This window comes from Sciurus vulgaris (genome assembly GCF_902686455.1).
Source record: "Sciurus vulgaris genome assembly, chromosome: 2".
Lineage (NCBI taxonomy): Eukaryota > Metazoa > Chordata > Mammalia > Rodentia > Sciuridae > Sciurus > Sciurus vulgaris.
Genome location: NC_136462.1, coordinates 113,077,383 through 113,094,872, shown reverse-complemented (window position 1 = coordinate 113,094,872; position 17,490 = coordinate 113,077,383). Strand labels below are relative to the sequence as shown.

The 17,490-nt window shown below is 37.6% G+C and overlaps 1 protein-coding gene across 9 annotated transcripts in view; it reads left to right on the top strand.

Moving 5' to 3' along the window:
- The first annotated feature begins 7,480 nt into the window (after nt 1-7,480).
- Nucleotides 7,481-17,490, top strand: part of DENND4A (DENN domain containing 4A) — a 114,002-nt gene continuing 103,992 nt past the window's right edge. For 6 of the 9 annotated variants that reach the window (XM_079125618.1, XM_079125617.1, XM_079125615.1 and 3 more), the window contains exons 1-2: nt 7,481-7,683; nt 11,110-11,245. The gene's annotated coding sequence lies outside the window, so the exon portion shown is untranslated. The remainder of the gene's footprint in view (nt 7,684-11,109; nt 11,246-17,490) is intronic. The other 3 variants (XM_079125613.1, XM_079125614.1, XM_079125619.1) reach the window with 2 other exon arrangements.

Genomic DNA, 17,490 nt, shown 5'->3' with positions numbered 1-17,490 from the left:
AATAAATCTTTTAGTCTCATAATCTTTTATATAGCAACTGGCAGAGTGTATTGTATATAATATATAAAGTAAAATACCTATAGATTGAAGGAATGAATTCTATGCCTAGACACACAGCATTTAAGGTTTCATCGATTTCTTTGGAAAGAAATCCTGTTTGGCCCAGCCAGTGTAAGGCCTGACTCAGGTCTAGGCCAACCATATGATTTGGGAAATTTTATTTTATCTTTCTGAGCTTCTGTTTCTTTTGATCAAAAATAAGGATTTTCCTATATATTCAGTTTATTTCATAAGTTTGGAATATTGAATTCTCAGAATTGATTGTTATATATGTAATATAGAAAGTAAAGAATTAGGAACCTGGATTCTATTTCTAGCTCTTTTCACACTATTAGATGTGTATGACTTTGGAGAAGCCTCAAGTGGGCAAATGGTCATTGTTTTGAAAATGAAATAGTCACTGGATAATCTTGGCAGATTATTCCCACACTAAAATCCTATGTTCTGGATCAGAGGAACATAAAATCAATTTGTGACAGTAATTCTCATGAAATCATTATGATGTGGGTCAGATGATAAATTTTAAATACATTTTCTCCTTGCCTGTCCTATCTCATTGTTCTGTAACTCATTTAGCCCTAGCCTTGTTCAATTGCCCTGTTTATTACTTAAACTCTGCCCTTGAGATTTTCCTGTGCAATGACCAAGTCTTAACTATGTAGCAAACAGTCTTATTAAATGTAAGAATTTGAAATGGGAGATTATTTTCTAGTCTTTTTTCATAAAACTACTATATTCCCACTCTCTTTTAGCATATAACTAGTCAGTAATGACCAGTACCATTATGTACTCTTCTCAACCTGACACCAAGGATTTCTGTGGCTGTCTTTCTGAACCATCTATGACCTTCCAGACAGCACTGGCCAGGCAGACAGCAGTTTGACAGTGCTGCCTTATCATGCCATCTCTAAAAGTCTTTTTTCCATTTCAGTTTGAATACATTCGAATAAAAGATAGCCCCATCTCAACTTCCTTCTTTTTCCCTTTAAGCATAATTTTAAAGTTATTGCAACATATAAATTCTATGAAATCAATATATTGACATTTATTAAATCAAAGATGCTATTAAAATAATTCCAAATATGAAAACTTGCAGGGTTAGGAATGGAGAATTCAGAGGAAGGATATCTACTTTTAGCAGACAGCAAAGTGATACTGACACTAAAGAGCCTTAGCTAGCTTGTGAGATTATTTAGTTAACAAGAAACCCACCTTACAAGAGGCTCTGGAGATCTTTTCTGTTTTAAATTTAAATCTTTATTATTAAAGGTCCAGGCAGGAGGATCACAAGCTTGAGGTCAGCCTGAATAACTTTACCAGATCCTGTCTCAGAATGAAAAAAGGGTTGGATGTAGCAGTGAGTGGTTAAGAGTCCCAGGATTGGGGGGTGGGGGGGCCGTCAATCCCCAGCATTTAAAAACACAAATCCATTATTCTCCAAATTTTGAGTAAAACTAATTTTAAGAGTTTTTCTCTTCTAGATTAACTTTGCCCTTCATATAATAGTTGGCTATAAAAAAATAGTTGGCTATAACTAAGTCATCCATTTTTTGGTATGCACATGTGTGGGAAAGGGGAATATGGTACTTTTATGGGCAGCAGAGGTTTAGATGCTTTCTTTCTATTAAGAGCCTTGTGTTGTCTGTCTGAAAATGTTCTGAATAAGAGACAGTTTCTATCATACGGTGGAGGGGCAGGGGATAGAGAGATATAGGTCCTAATGCCCTGCTCTTCTTAGGTAACATCAAGATTAGACATTTGAGCCAGGCATGGTAGCACCCATCTGTAATTCCAGCAACTTGAGAGACTGAGGCAGGAGGATTGCAAGTTTGAGGCCAGTCTCAGACCCTAAGCCACACAGTGAGACCCTGTCTCAAAATAAAAAATTAAAAAGGGCTGGGGATGTGGCTCAGTGGTTAAGCATCCCTAGGATCAATTTCTGGTACCAAAACAAAAAAATAACAACAAAGATTGGACATTGAAAGAAGAGAAAGGAAGGCAAGGAGGAAGCCTGCAACTTCACACTGTGAAACAACTGATTTCATTTCTTTTTTAGAAGATCAGCTTGGCAGGGGTGGATAGATTAAAGCAGGGGAAGACAGGAGATAGGAAATCCAATTAGACAACTGTTGCAAAATTTCAGGTACAAAATAAAAAGATGTGGGTTTGAAGCAGGTCAATACAAATGGGAAAGAAGATATTACTAATGTTAAGGAGGTGATATTAGTTGGTTTTGATGATTAGGTGTCAAGGAAAGAGGGAAAAGGAGAAGTTGATGATTCACAGGTTTTCACTTTTGTGACTGGTACATGGTGGGCATCATTCAAGAAAATAAATATGGGCATAGGGCTGGGGTTGTGGCTCAGTGGTAGAGCACTTGCCTAATGTGTGAGGCACTGGGTTTGATTATCAGCACCACATGCTGATAATAAATAAATAAATAAAATAAAGGTTCACCAACAACTAAAAAATAGTTAAAGAAAAAAAAGAATATGGGTATAACTTGTTTGGGGTAAAGATAATGAGTTCACCTTTGAACATGCTGAATTTCAAGTGCACATGGAACTGATATATCTGGAGGCAGTTAAATATACAATCCTGAAGCACAGGCAAGAAATAGGGACCTAAGACATGTCTGTCTTCTATTCTGAGGGATTATATAGAAAACATGGGATTTTTGTTGTTGTTGTTGTTGTTTTTGGTTTTTTTTCTTAATTTTACTCTTTTCAATTGCAGGTGTTTCCCTTTGCTGGCAGGGTTCCTTAGGCCTTGACAATAAAATGGGTGTCCCTGTTTTCTACCCTAGCAGGATGCTTGTCTAGGCCAGTCAATAAAAAGAAAAAAGACTTGTGGTGTCTGATTTGTTCAGCTTCATGTTTCCAAATATCCAGGCTGTACCTACAGTGCTGAGCAGATGAGAAAATCTGACTCATATTTCCTGCAAGTCAGCACAGATATTCATCCTTCCAAATTATTTGAACCTTTGGCCACTCCCAAAGAGAGTCAAAGTGCTGAAACACTTTATGAGCACTTCTTTCATTTGTTACATCTGTTATAAAGATTCAAAGAAAAAAGAATTTAAAGAGCTTCTCCTGCCTTGTACCACCCTTAGCCCCCAACTCCAAGCCTCAAACAATGAAATCCTCACCTTTTACAGAAAGTCTACCTTCTCTCAGGATTGGTTCCAATGTCATCTTTGTTTCAACTTCAGTCCTCATGATGAGAATCAAATCCTCTGGGCTCCCACAGCAGTGAGTTTGTCTGGTGTAGAACTTGTCATAGTCACACTTTTTATTAAAGTTAGATGCCAGGGAGCCTTTTGTCTCTTAGATGTGCCTGTTCCATTGTTCTCCTTCTGTACCCAGCAGAGTGTTTGGTATATAAATGCAGACTGAAGTGAATTTGTGAAAATATCATCTTACTAAATTTAAGAAAGTCAGGAGGCACACTTGACTGTGGACAATGACCGTTAGGCACATTAAAAAAAAAAAAAAACCTTTCTTCTGCAGATAATTTTACAAGTAAAAATTAGAATTTATAAGGAACTGTTGAAAGAGGTAAAATTATTGAGAAGAATGTTGAGAAGTGATAATTTTCAAAGTTGTGAAAAAGTGCTGAGTCAAAGATGACTCCTCAGATGGCCACCAAAGGGCAGAGTCAACAGTGGCTCAGGCTGTAGCAGTCCTCCTGTCCTTGGTCATTCTGCTCAAGCACAAGGTTTAGGATTTGTCATTGTTTATATGATAGTTTTTACTATTATTCTGGCAAGTTATTCAGGCAAACTGTCTTTCAAAGAAAATTTAACCAGATTTGTCTTTTTAAGAAATAAATTGGTAATTTGACCATATTGCTAATAAATTTGTTTGTGGATTAAATACATTGCAATGTCATTCTAACACAGTTTTACAATGAATACAATTTGGCAATGGTTGCTCTATTTGGGACACATCCAAAGAGTTTCTGAAAGCTCATAAATTCCTGATGGAAGGTTTTTTCACCCCTGAGAAAGCCCTGTAGCATAGATATCAAGGACTACTTTAAGGCTCCATATTTTCATTTACAGACAAGGGAAACATATGGCATAGCAATTAAGGTACCTAGTCTTAATTGCTTAAGGTGGAGAGAACTGGACTATAAAACAACATGAGCTTCCAGTACTGTAAATGGTTACTGGTTTCATAGTTTTCCCTCATGCATCACTGAAACTTCAGTGTTTTAAAATAACTTCTAAGAAACAGCCAGAGTTCCAGGTGTAAAAGATGACATCATTTCAGGAAGGGCATGGGGCTGAAATTTATAAGTCACATTTTTCTCTTTGGCTTATGCCTACATTGTTAGAATCCCTTGCTCAAGTCACATTTAAGGCTTAAGTTTATTTAGCTGTGACCTTAGTGACATGTGCCTGGGATGTTGAGAGGACTCAGGGTATGACAGTTAAAACTTGGAGGTATTTAAAAATAAAAATACTGCCTATTGGCTTTCTACTGCTTTTAAATAATACTCTCTCAGAAGTGATTTTCTTTGATAAAAATACTTCAAGCTTCGATTTTTTAAGAATTTTGAAACTTTTTTCTATAAGCTATTCTTGCAACTATTTGTCTATAGTATTTTAGCTGATATTCTGTAATGTGGATGAATATTTATATACAAATATGTATATTTCCAACAAAGGGTGCTTTTTGTTGCTATTCAAAGATTTTAACACACCAAACTAGTCCTTAAAAAAAGAACTGAGCTGGGCTGGGGTTGTGGCTCAGTGGTACAGTGCTTGCCTAGCATATGTGAGGCACTGGGTTCAATCCTCAACACCACACAAAAATAAATAAATAAAATAAAGGTATTGTGTCCATCTACAACTAAAAAGTATTAAAAAACAAGAATTGACCCAACAATTAAAACCAATAAAAAATTAATGTCTTATAAAGTAGAATAGTAGTTGTCAGGGGGCTGGGGTTGTGGCTCAGTGGTAGAGCACTTGCCTAGCATGTGTGAGGCACTGGGTTCAATTCTCAGCACCACATAAAAATGAATAAATAAAATAAAGGCTAAACAATATGAAAAAAAAAAAAGAATAGTAGTCAGGAGTTGGGGATATGGGAGATTGGGAAGTTATAATTCAGTGGGTACAAAGTTTTAGATTGGGATGATAAAAAGCTTCTGGACATGGACAATGGTGAGAACTGCATAACAATGTGAACATACTTAATGCCACTGAATAGTACACTTAAAAATGGTTAAAATGGTAAATTTTATTTATATGTATTTTACTACAATAAAAGTAAAAAAAAAAATCATGTCCTGTATTTTATTAGAAAATGCAAAGGTAAGCACTTTTAAAAATTTGGGAGCCAGTTCCTGTGGCGCATGTGTGTAATCCTAGTGACTCAGGAAGCTGAGGCAGTAGGATTGCAAGTTCTAGGCCAGCTTCAGCAATGTATTGAGGCTCTGAGCAACCTAGTGAGACCCTGTCTCAAAGTCAAAAAAAAAAGGGTTGGGGATGTGACTCAGTGGGAAAGCACCACTTGGTTTACTCCCTAATACCAATAAATAAATAAATAAATTTGGAACTATAGCATTGAAAAATTACATATTGATATTAGTCCATATTCTTTTCCCAGGTAGCATATTGTGCAAAAAATGACTATGAATGATTGATTTGGATTGTTAATTGCAATCAATAAAAAATTGATTTGTATAGGCAACTATACGTTATATCAACATGACATACAAAACATTTAGAAACAAATTGCATAATAATTTTCAGTGAAAATACTGTTTTTTTGTGCAGAACGTTATGAGATGCTCACTTTTTTTTTTTTTTAACAATAATGAACTGAAGATTAGAATACATAATTTGGCCAACTTGGTGTTGAAGAAGCTCAACCTCAGATTTTTTTTTCTTTAAATTCAGTTCTTTGGTCCATCAATTGCCTGAAATATTAACACAGATATCATATCACAAATATCACTGTTCCCCACTCCCTTACTTTGTAACTAAAACTTTTCAATGGCTTTTGCTTGCAATTAGAATAAAACCCAATCTTGTTTCTGTTGTCTTAGGCCCTGTAGGACTGAGCCCTCACTCCCTGTCCAGTCTCATGCTAGGCTTCCCCAAGCAAAAAAATTTTCCCAGCTCCATGAACTCTACTCAGTTCTAACAGCCAAGCTGCTTCCTATTGCATGTTCTTCACACAATCCTTCCCTCTGCCCTTGATGTTTCCCAGGGTCTTTCTCCCATTACTGGCTCTCATGGTTAGATGGGCTTTCCCTTCCTCACTCTAGTTTTTAAAGTCATCCTGTTCTTTACTATACCAGAATTCTTTTCATATCTTTATGGTATGTTTCCCCGCCAAATGTGAAATATTCGTTTATTATTTGTTCTCCCACTAGACTGCCACTCGCTGAAGGCAGATTTTTTTTTGGTTCCCTCACCACTGTGTCCCCTATGTTTGACTTTCAATGACCGTTTGTTGCTGTCTACAATAGTAGAAAGGAGGTAGAAAACAAAATTGTAGAGTTGGTAAGAAGGATGAATGCCTGTTTTGCATGGGTTGACTTGAAAGGAGGGATTTTAAGGTCCCATTTCTTCCTTCATTTGTCCTTGGAATATTATCTAACATTCATTGAGTACTTTTGGGCATTACGCTAAGCAGCATAATGTACTACAGAATTTAACGCTAACAGTAATCCTGTAGGATAATTAACCTTTATTATCCTAATTTTTCAGAGGCAACTTGCTAACAGCCATTGATGGTGGAGCCATGGTCAGGTTTAAGTAGGCCATGTCCAATTAATCAACGTAATGGACACCCCTTCGGTCAACAATAGGCGTTTTATCAAGGTACTTTTCAGAGAATCCCCTGAATTCCCCGTTTTACCTCACCTTCTATCTTGGGTCAGAAATCTACTAGGTGGTTGCTAGCCCCTCAGGGGGTTTCCTGCAGAATCTGAGTGCCCTGGGCAGAGAAGCCGCATCTCAGACTGACGCTTCGAACTCTGGCTAGGCAAGGACTCCTGGGAGTGCCAGGGAGGAAGAAACAGGTCAGTTGGCGCGAGCTGGAGCCTTGTGCCTAGGGGTGGTAAAAGGGGAAGCACTGTATTCCTCGCCCACGCTCGCCTGGGGCTCGGGATCTCCCGACCTGAAGGGGAACCACAGTATGATTCCCCATTTACACCGCGCGTCACGAGCCAGCACTGCCCAGCCCCACCCACCTTCTCCGCCCCTTTACAAGAAGGCGCTAGGACCTCGCTACCTTCAGCCCCGCCCTCTCCAGCGCCGCGCTGGCCAGATTCGGCCTGTGATTGGTGTTCGAGGACGCGATTCCCGCCCCCTTCCTTTCCGTCACTACCAAGATGGCGCCGGCTGCGGCGGCTGCGGCGGCTGGAGCTGAAGAAGGAGGCGGAGGCAGCCGCGACCGCGAGGGGAGGGGGAGTCCCGTCTGACTGAGACGGCAGGCCTGGGCGGGCGGGGGTGCCGCGCAGGGCGGAGCGCCGGGCTGGGGATGAGCTAAGCGGGCTCTGAGCGCCGCGGCATTCAGCCCCTCGTGTCCCGCCGCCGTGCGTGAGGGATCTAGCGCCGCTCTCCAGGCTCGACCCGCTGCTTGCGCTGGGGCCAGCGGGGAGGTGAGTGCTGGGGCAGCTACGCGGGCAGTGGTGGCTTGTGGAGCTGTCACGGCCCCGAAAGGTGACAGCCGGGGGCGCGGGACCCGGGCGGTGGGGCTCGGGAGGCGGCGCGGATGGCCGCGACCTCCGCCCCGGGCTCGTGGAACTGGGCCGTCCTTCGTGGGCTCCGTGCGCCCCAGGAAGGCGCGGTGGTGCTCAGTGTAGCACCGGAGGCTCTGCGTCCGCGTTGGGGGCTCTGATGTTTTCATTCCAGATTTTCTATTAGGGGCTGGCCTGGGGCTGTTGTTGTTTGGGTGGTGGGGGCGGGGAGGGGGAGGTCCTGGAGCTGGGATTTTGACAAGCTCGTTACGTAAGTCGGAGGTGGCTTCCCGGAATCCCACCTGCTCGGTATTTTAAACACGCGGAGGGGGTGAGCCTGCGGAGCCCGGGTCCCGCCTTTTCCTCCTGGTGGTCTGCCCAGCTTTCCCCGGCCCGCGGGCGCGGGTTCCGCGTGAGCCCGGCCAGCGTCCAAGTTGACCAGTTTTTTTCAAAAAAAAATTTTTTTTTCTGCGGGGCGGTGGGGGGGTGGTGGGCGATTCTTGGTTATTATCGTTACCTTTAAAGTTTATCGCTTTCAGAGGGGAGGAGGAAAAAAGGGGGGGGGGAAGCTTGTGACCTAAAATTGGGTCGCAGCGACAGCTTTTCGTTATCGTGCTTTTAAACGACAGACGCGATGGACTAATTTTGTTGTTGTTCCAGTGTGCTTTTAATTCAAACGTATGGTAACGCCTAGAAGCCTTAGAGAGAGGTTTTTGTCTTATAGGACAGTTATGTCTTGTTTGCAACAGCAGGACAGGCATCAGTCAACAGGCATGCATTTATTTGAGGAGAAAATGCGTGTCAGCCAGCCAGAGACTCCTGAGGGTAGAAATTGTATTACTCTCTGAATGTTGTTCTTTAAAATGTATTTTACAGTAATGAAAAGAATAACCCAAGTATAAGAGAAACAATCTTACAAAGTTACAAGCTTTTATTTGGTGTGTATATAGTCTCATTTTGATTTCGGCCTATCCTCTTTCACTTCTTCCCACCTTGGGGGAGGGAGGCTGAGACACCTGTAAACAGCGTAGCCCAGGTTACAGTAATCTATTGTAGTGCATTTGAGATTATTATAAAAAGTAGTCTCTGGGGAATATAACATTGAGTAATAAGTAAGAACTCTTGGGCAAGTTAATTCAGTTTGTTTATAATAGTTCTGGGATTCAGCTTCTGAAAACTAAAGTATACAGAATTCTGAGCTATTTGAACCCTGTTTGAACTTATAATGAAAGACTGTCTTTGGCTTCTTTTATGGGAACTTTGTTTTGGGGAGAAGTAAACATTTTTGGGTAACTTTTAATTTATTTTCACAATTTCCCTTTGAGTCAGAGTTCTCAGTATGGAGTCCAGAGTAATATATCAGTATATATGATATATGTTACATAATTTTCTTTTTCTGAATTATTAACACAGACCTACTTCACTGTGGGATTTTATAAGAATGTGCTTGTTAAGAGAAGATGATTATTTTGACCCCAACCCAATATCAGGAACAAATGAATAAACTTTGCCTTGAATTATAAACTATGTACAAAAATTTACATTTTTAAAAGTTGGTGAAGCACAGTATAAATTTTCTGTTCATTTAGGAGAGCCAGGAAGCTGATACTGATTTGTTTTGAACTTTTCCACATGAATTACCACTGGCTTAAAAAGTTATTGATTCTTAAGTTCCTGGAACTGTTGCCCTGTTTCTGACAACCTAAATAATATTTAGTATAATTGGGAGGATATAAGAAGGAAGGAACATTTATTAGAGTTTATTCAAAAAACAATAAAAGTTATGGAAGAGTAGCAGAAGAAAACTTACTTTCCTGTTGTATGTTATTGGTTGCATTATCTTTTATTGTTTGTAGAATTTTTCCAGGCATTCTGCTTATTTCATAAGCATTGAAACAGAAATGTTCATTATATTATAATGTTGTGCTTTATTATTTAAAGCAATGGCTCATTCTAAATGGAAAACAAATGATTCTAGCAGGAAAACTAATTTGCTCTTCTTCTCTAATGTCAGAGACATCTTTGTGCAACTTTTCTTTTTTGTATCAGAGGTAGAAGAAGAGAATGACTAAAGATGTTAGTCAATTTTTTTTCCTTTCTTCATTGTATTTTAGTGCCTCAGATTGTTTATTGTCCAGTAGAATATATGGTAGGGGTTTGTAGGGGAGCCAAGTCACACTGTATGTCATAATTTTACTTTGAATTCTAAAATACCAATATAGCACTTTACGTTTAGTAACCCATTAATTTATATAGGGTCTTATTATAGTAGCAAAAAAAATTAAGTCAAAATACCCTATAATATGGAAATGGTGAAATTAATGATAATCCATGCAGTGGATTTAGCAATTAGATATCATTTTAAAAAACATTTACTGACATAAAAAAGTATGATGTTGAGAGGAAAATCATTATATAAAGAAATATATACTGTGTTATTTATAACATACCACATGTAAATGACTGAAAGGACATGAAATATATAAAATATTAACATTATCTCTGGAATGATAGAATTAAGGGTAATTTTGCTGTTAATGTTTTTTCCCACTTCTGAACAATTATTACTTTTATAATCACAAAAATGACAGAATATTATTAAGGATTATTGGAGAAAATACTGAAATTCTGAATAAACCATTGCTCCAGCAAGAAAACTATGTTATGATTCATTGTTAACAAAATCATCCTAAAATATGGTGCATATTTGCAGTACACAATACTAGAAACAGCTGGTAATTTAGGTGAAGGCATTCTTCTAATGACCAACCCCCAATTTTAAGTTCTACGTATGTAGATGTTTTGCACCATTTGCACATTGCTTTTCTCCAACCTCTTTTCTGTTTGCTTCCTACACCAAACTGTTCTTGTTGACAGTGCCACCTATTGATGAACTTCTCTCCCCAGTCTTTCCTCATCACTTCATCAGTTATTAAGCAATGGTTTTGGGATGTTTATGAGATGCCAATATTTTGCTAGTTACTGAAGATACAAAGGTGAATGAAACATGATTTTAGCCTTCAAACCTTGCCTGAGAAGGCTTTTTTCTTTATGAGCCATCAGCACACAATGTGTACTCTGCTTTTCCAGTTTCACTGCTAATATTTAGGTAGTATCTTTTTTTTTTTTTTTTTTTTGGTGTTCATAGGCTCTAATAATTTTCTTAGTGGGAAAACATGCTTTGAGTTCCCAGAAAACCAATATACAAATGAATTTTTGGAACATTACTTGATTTTAGGTTGGGGAATCTTGCATTCTAAAAGTCTGTATTTATGTTTATCTATGACTGTTCTTGTTATTTTTTAAATGTGTGAGACTTTCTTGGTTCCTTTTTCTTACTTCCTTCAGTTGAAAATCACAAACAAGTAGAAGAGATAAAAGAGACAAAGTATCCAGAAAAAAGAATGATATCATGGGAGTTTTTCTATTAGTGCTACACTTTATTTTCACTAAAGATAGTGAGTCATCAAGATGAATAAGTATGGTAAGTAAGAGATAACCATTTCTGGTACACTTTGCTAAAATTTTTCTCTTTTGACCTATGTGAAAATTCATTTTCCATATTTATGTTAAAGTTTATATACATATGTAAACTTTTACAGTTTAACTGTTTCTATTTTTGAGTAAAAGCTGCAGTACTGGGAAGTGAACCCAAGGGTGTTCTACCAGAGCTACATTCCCAGCCCTTTGAGTTTTTAAATTTTGTACAGGATTCCTCTTAAGTTGCCAAGGATGGCCTCAAACATGTGATTCTCCTGCCTGAGCCTCCCGAGTAGCAGGGATTCAGGTATGGGCCACTGTGCCCTGCTAAAAATTCCTTAAATTTGTTTTTGTTTTTGGAATAATATTGTTTTGTACATGAGACATTTTTAGTTTGAAAAGCTTTAAAAGTAAATTACCAAAATATGTAGTATACACCCATATACCCACATATAAAATGTTAACATTTTTCATTTTGGCTTCAGATACGTATTTAATATAAAAGAACTATGTCATAGTTACCACACCAAATTCTAAAATAGCAGTGTAGAACTTTATAATTCTGGTGAAGTTAGAATTTCTTCCCAGTTTCATCTCTCTCCATCTTCCCTCCCAGTTCATAAACTGTAAGTATGAACAATATATGGTATTGTTTTGGTTGCTTTTAAAAAGCATGGGCTTTGGAACGATACTTCCTTGCTTTAAATCTTGACCCTGCCACTTAAAAGTTTTGTGACCTTAGATAAGTTATTTAATCTTTACGTGCTGCAGGGTCTTCTATCAAATGGCGGTAATAGAATTGTCCATTTCATAAGATTGTTGTAGAAATTAAGTTTATTTGCATAACATGCTCAAAACTGTGCATGGCACTTCATTTTTTTATGTGCTGGTAAATTTAAGTAGCTATTAATATGATTGTGTCTTGGTATACATATTTAGAACTCCTCCATTGTTGTCGATACCGTAGGTCCAGTTAATTCATTTTCATTGCTATTTAGTGTTCCATTGAATTAATATGCTCATTTTATCATTTCCCCTATTCATGAGCATTTAGATTGTTTTCATTTTTTATCTGTTACAAACTTTGCCTCATTAATGTCACTGTATCTCCTGAAACAACATGTCAGAATTTCTCTAGGTCATATACCTGGTTGTCAAATTGCTGGGTTCTAGGATAGAAGTATTTTTCCCTTTATAAGATATTTATAGGATATTGGCAGACAACTGTCTCTTTGTATCCTTGCCAGCAGTTAGTGTTGTCAGACTCTCTGATTTTTGCCAGTCTGAATGGTATAAAATGCATTTCATTTTTGTCTTTTTTTCATCTTTTAATATATTTGGTTATCTCTTCAGTAATTTGCCTGTACCTATCCTTTGCACGTTTTCTATTGAGATACCTTTTTCTTAATTATTTACAAGATTTTTTTCAGGATAGTTATAAATGTTAGGGAAGTTTCCTTAACAATTAACAATGTGGACCCATGTTATTGTTACATGTTGCTGTAATTTTGAACCTTAGTATATTGTTGATAGTGGACTTTCTAATGTGCTTTCTCAAAATAGATATTGTTATATCCCTTCTAAGACTGTGAGGAGTGTTTCAGTAATGTACTGAAAATATATTTTACCAAAAATTACTTAAAATTTATTTACTTCAAAATCCAGGTAGAATTTTATTAATATGATTGGTACTACAGCTTTGTCTTCATTGTCTGAGGTTCTGTCTTCTAAGTGGTCTAGTTTGTTGGTGTTACTTTCCATTGAATTTTTAATCTGATTTATTGTTTCCTTTATTTTGAAGATTTCTGCTTGATTCCTTTTTATAATTTCTGCCTCTTTATTGAAGTGATCTTTCACTTCCTGTATTTTTTCTCTGATACTGTCCTTTATTTCAAAGATCAGTCTAACTGTGTACCTTCTAAACTCTTCTCTGACATTTCTTCTACTGTGTTGTCTAGTACTACATCCTTGTTCAAAATTCAAGAGTTCTCCTGCTTAGAGGAGAATTTTCTGCACTAAATTGCTTACCAATTAAGGAATCAAAATGTACACAGATGAAATGTCTGGTAGACACTTTTATCTGCAATATTACAAACTTTTAAATCAATGGTGAGATTATTTTACACAGTACTCACCATATTTCTATTTTTGCTGAGCCCACTATATATGACTGAGAAAACTAAGATCAGCCTGGTTTATTTTGGCTCAAGATTTCATAGGTTTCAGTCCTTGATCAGTTGACCCTGTTGACTTGGGGCCTGTGTAAAGCAGCATGTCATGTTGAGGAGTGCCTGGTAGAACAAAGCTGCTCACTTTAGAGTGACTTGGAAGTCAAAGAAAGAGGAAGAGGAGCAACTGGGGTCTCAGTAGCTCCTTCAAGGGCACTCCCTCAATGACCAAACTTCTTCCACTAAGGTCTGCCTCCTGAAGGTTCCAGTACCTTCCTTTAATGCCTTGAACTGGAGACCAGGACTTTTTAACACATGGGCCTTTGGGAGATATTTAAGATCCAAACTATAAGCAGATACCAGTCAGGTATTTTGTGGAATCCCCTTCATTTTGGTTTGTCTGATGTCCTTCTAATAGTTAGACTGGAATTTTGTATTTGGGGAAAGACAACCACAGAGGTAAAGTGCCAATTGCATTGCATCATATCAAGGGTAAATACTAGCAATAAAGCTTGTCATTAATATTGCTAACCTGGATCACCTTGCTGTGGTAGTACAAGATTCTCTACTATAAAGTTTTCACATAGTCTACTTTTTGGAAACAAGCCACATTTTGAGAATTAGGTATTACCTTATGGAGAACTCTTCAATTTGTAAAATTATTTGTAATTCTTCTGTTGAGAGAGATTTTCCTCCTCTCCCTCATTTATTTACTTATTGAATAATTTATATCAGTATAGACTCAATTTTTAAATTTATACTTTGAGTTATAATCTTATAGTTATACTACTGTATTTATTTTGTTCCTCAAATTGTTTCACCCCTTTCAGATTGACTTCTGTGACCAACAGGACATAACCCATTGTTTTGCTTGCATTATAAGATGCTCCATGCCCATCTTGTATATTTTCTGCCCCAGCCCTAGCATCAGCCATTTCTCCCAAGGATCCCTGGTTCCTGTTGTTGGAGGTTGATAGATTCTGGGTACTAGGCATGCTTATTGCTATTGATAGGCCTTCTTAGTGTGTAGACTTAGAAATACATGTATGGTCAGGGCACAGTGGCATACACCTATAATCCCAGTGGCTCCAGAGGTTAAGGCATGAGACTTGGGAGTTCAAAACCAGCCTCAGCAACAGTGAGGCGCTAAGCAACTCAGTGAGACCCTGTCTAAATAAAATACAAAACAGGGCTGGGGACTCGATGGTTGAATGTCCCTGAGTTCTATCCCTGGTAACCCCCACCTCACAAAAAAAGAAAGAAAATATGTGTATGTATATTAACATATATGCTAACATAGAACTGTTTCGTCTGTCTACATTTAGGTGAAATACAGTTCATGCCAACATCTTTGGCTGATTCACTAATACATGGTTTATTCTGGTTTTGTCCCCTTGCTTATCCATATCTCTCCCCTTCAAAAACTAGAGACCTGGTTCTCACCATCTGACTGCCATTTACTACTTTGTTCAATACCATTATACATACATGGCAGTATCAGAATTGTTAATCTGTATCTCTGTGAGAATTGACTTTACCACCTACTACAGTGTTTATTATGTACAGTTCCTTTTGTCTTTATCCCTAGTGTTTCCAGTCAAAACATAGTTTCCCAAGATACTTAGGTTAGAACCTTTTATCCTTATCCTCCATATTTTAATCTCATTTTTATAAATTGGTATAAATTACATAGTGATTACATATAAAACTTTTAAATAGTTTCATTGTTAATAGTTTAACAATGAAATAGTTAATAGTTAATAGTTTCATTGTCATAGATCCTTAGCTTGGTATGACTTTCTTTTTCTGACTTTTGCAGCAAAAACAGTTCCTTCTGTGAAAGTGGTACTTCTTGAGGAGGTTTAGTCAGAATAGTATTCCTTTATTTGGTTGTTAATTGACTTCTTTAGATATTGACTAAATTATTGCTACAGATGTTTTTAGTAGTACATGTTGAGATATGCCATTTAGTGGGTCATTAAGACCATTGCAAGTAAACAGGTAATATTTGAGAGCTGTATTCTTATAATATTCTATGTATTAGTTCATTTAACTCCCTTAAGTAGTCTGTGAATTAAATACTTCATTATTTTGTCTTACATGTGTCCGTTTTTTTTAGTACTAAGCAGTGAATCCAGGACACTCCAACTGAGCTATATTTCCAGCTCCGCTTTTATTTTATTTTATATTTTTGATTTTGAGACAGGGTCTCACTTAGTTGCCCAGGCTTGCCTGAAACTTGTAATCCTCCTGCTTCAGCCTCCTCAGTAGCTTGGATTTCAGGCAGGCACCACTGCATCTGATTATTTTGTTCATTTTAAAGATGAGGAAATTAGACAATGTAGGGTTAAACACTTATACAAGGTCATGTAGCTAGTATATGACAGCTATAACTTGAATGCAGCCAGTCTGATTGTAGAGCCTGCCCTCTAATCACTTTGGTATATTACCTGTAAATAACAGGAAGAGCTCAATGAGTGGTAAGTGTTATAGAGGAAAACAGGGTGATTGAGAGAATGAAAGAGGGTCCTCAAGAAAGTTGTTAGGGAAGGCCTCTCTTAGGAGATAACTCTTGACAGGTGAGAGCGAACCAGTCACATGAAGAATTGAGGAAAGAGGGATCTGGGCAGGAAAACATCAGAGGTAAAACTTGGTAGTCCAAATAAATTAAGATGTTTGAGAACAGAACGGTACCCAATGTAATTAGGTATAATGAGGAAGGATAAAAATAGTCCATGAGGCCTGTAACACTTTCTGTATGTGAGGTTCCATGCAGAACATTGTTTAGTGTTCACAATCACCCATTATCTCAATTTCATAGATGAGAAAATTGAGTCAGTGTTGGCTGAAATTACCGGTTTACTCTTTTTCTTCTATTTATATATATATATATATATATATATATATCTATTATATATATATATTTTTTTAAATATATATATATATATATATTTGTGGTACTGGGGATTTAACCCAGGAACACTTTACCACTGAGCTACATTCCAAGCTTCTTTTATTTTTTATTTTGAGACATGATTTCCCTAAGTTCCCCTGCCTCAGCCTCCTGAGTCACTGGGATTGCAGGTGTGTATCACTACACTTGGCTTCCTTTACATCTTTTAAATCTCAGTTAAGGTATTACTTCCTCCAGAAATCCTTCTCAGATCTCTGCTCTCGTCTGGATTATTGGATTTCTTCTGGAATAATCTATTAGTAACTGTGTTATATCTCACATTAATTACCTGGCTCTTAGAAGGCACTTGGTAAGAATTTGTTGAGTGAATTATTGTAATATTGGAGAAGCAGTATTAAATAATTGGCTTTGGATCCAGACTGTGTACCTGTCTTTGCTAATTGATTCTTTTTTTTCTCTATGCACCCCTGTTTCTTCCCCTATAAAATGGGGATAATGATGCCTTCATAAAGTTGTGGTGAAGCTTAAATTTTTAATGTAAATAAAGGATTTTTTAAAAAAAATATTTTTTAGTTGTCAATGGACCTTCATTTATTTACATGCAGTGCTGAGAATCGATCCCAGTGCCTCACACATGCTAGGCAAATGCTCTACCACTGAGCCACACCCAAGTCCCAAATAAAGTATTTTTTAATCCATCACTTTATTTGATGGGGGAGGACTTTTCATTGGTGCATTATAATTATGCATAATAGTAGAATTAGTTGTAACATATTTGTACATGTATATAATATACCAATATAATTTGGTCAGTTTGGATTCACAGTATCTCCCCTTTTATCTCCTCCTTCCTCCCCCTGCTTCCCTTCCTCTATACTATTGGTCTCCCTTCTATTTTCATGAGATTCCCCTCATCTTTTCCTTTTTGAGGGGGTTACTGGGAATTTAACCCAGGGGTGTTCAACATCTAAGCCACATCCCCAGCCCTTTTTATTTTTTTATTTTGAGACAGGTTTCACTGAGTTACTTAGGACCTCGGTAAGTTGCTAGGGCTGGTCTCAAACGTGCAGTTCTGCTTCTCAACCTCCTGAGTCACTGGGATTACAGTCGTGTGCTGTCACGCCCAGCTCCTCTCACCTTTTTTTTTTTCCTTCATTTTTTTCTCTT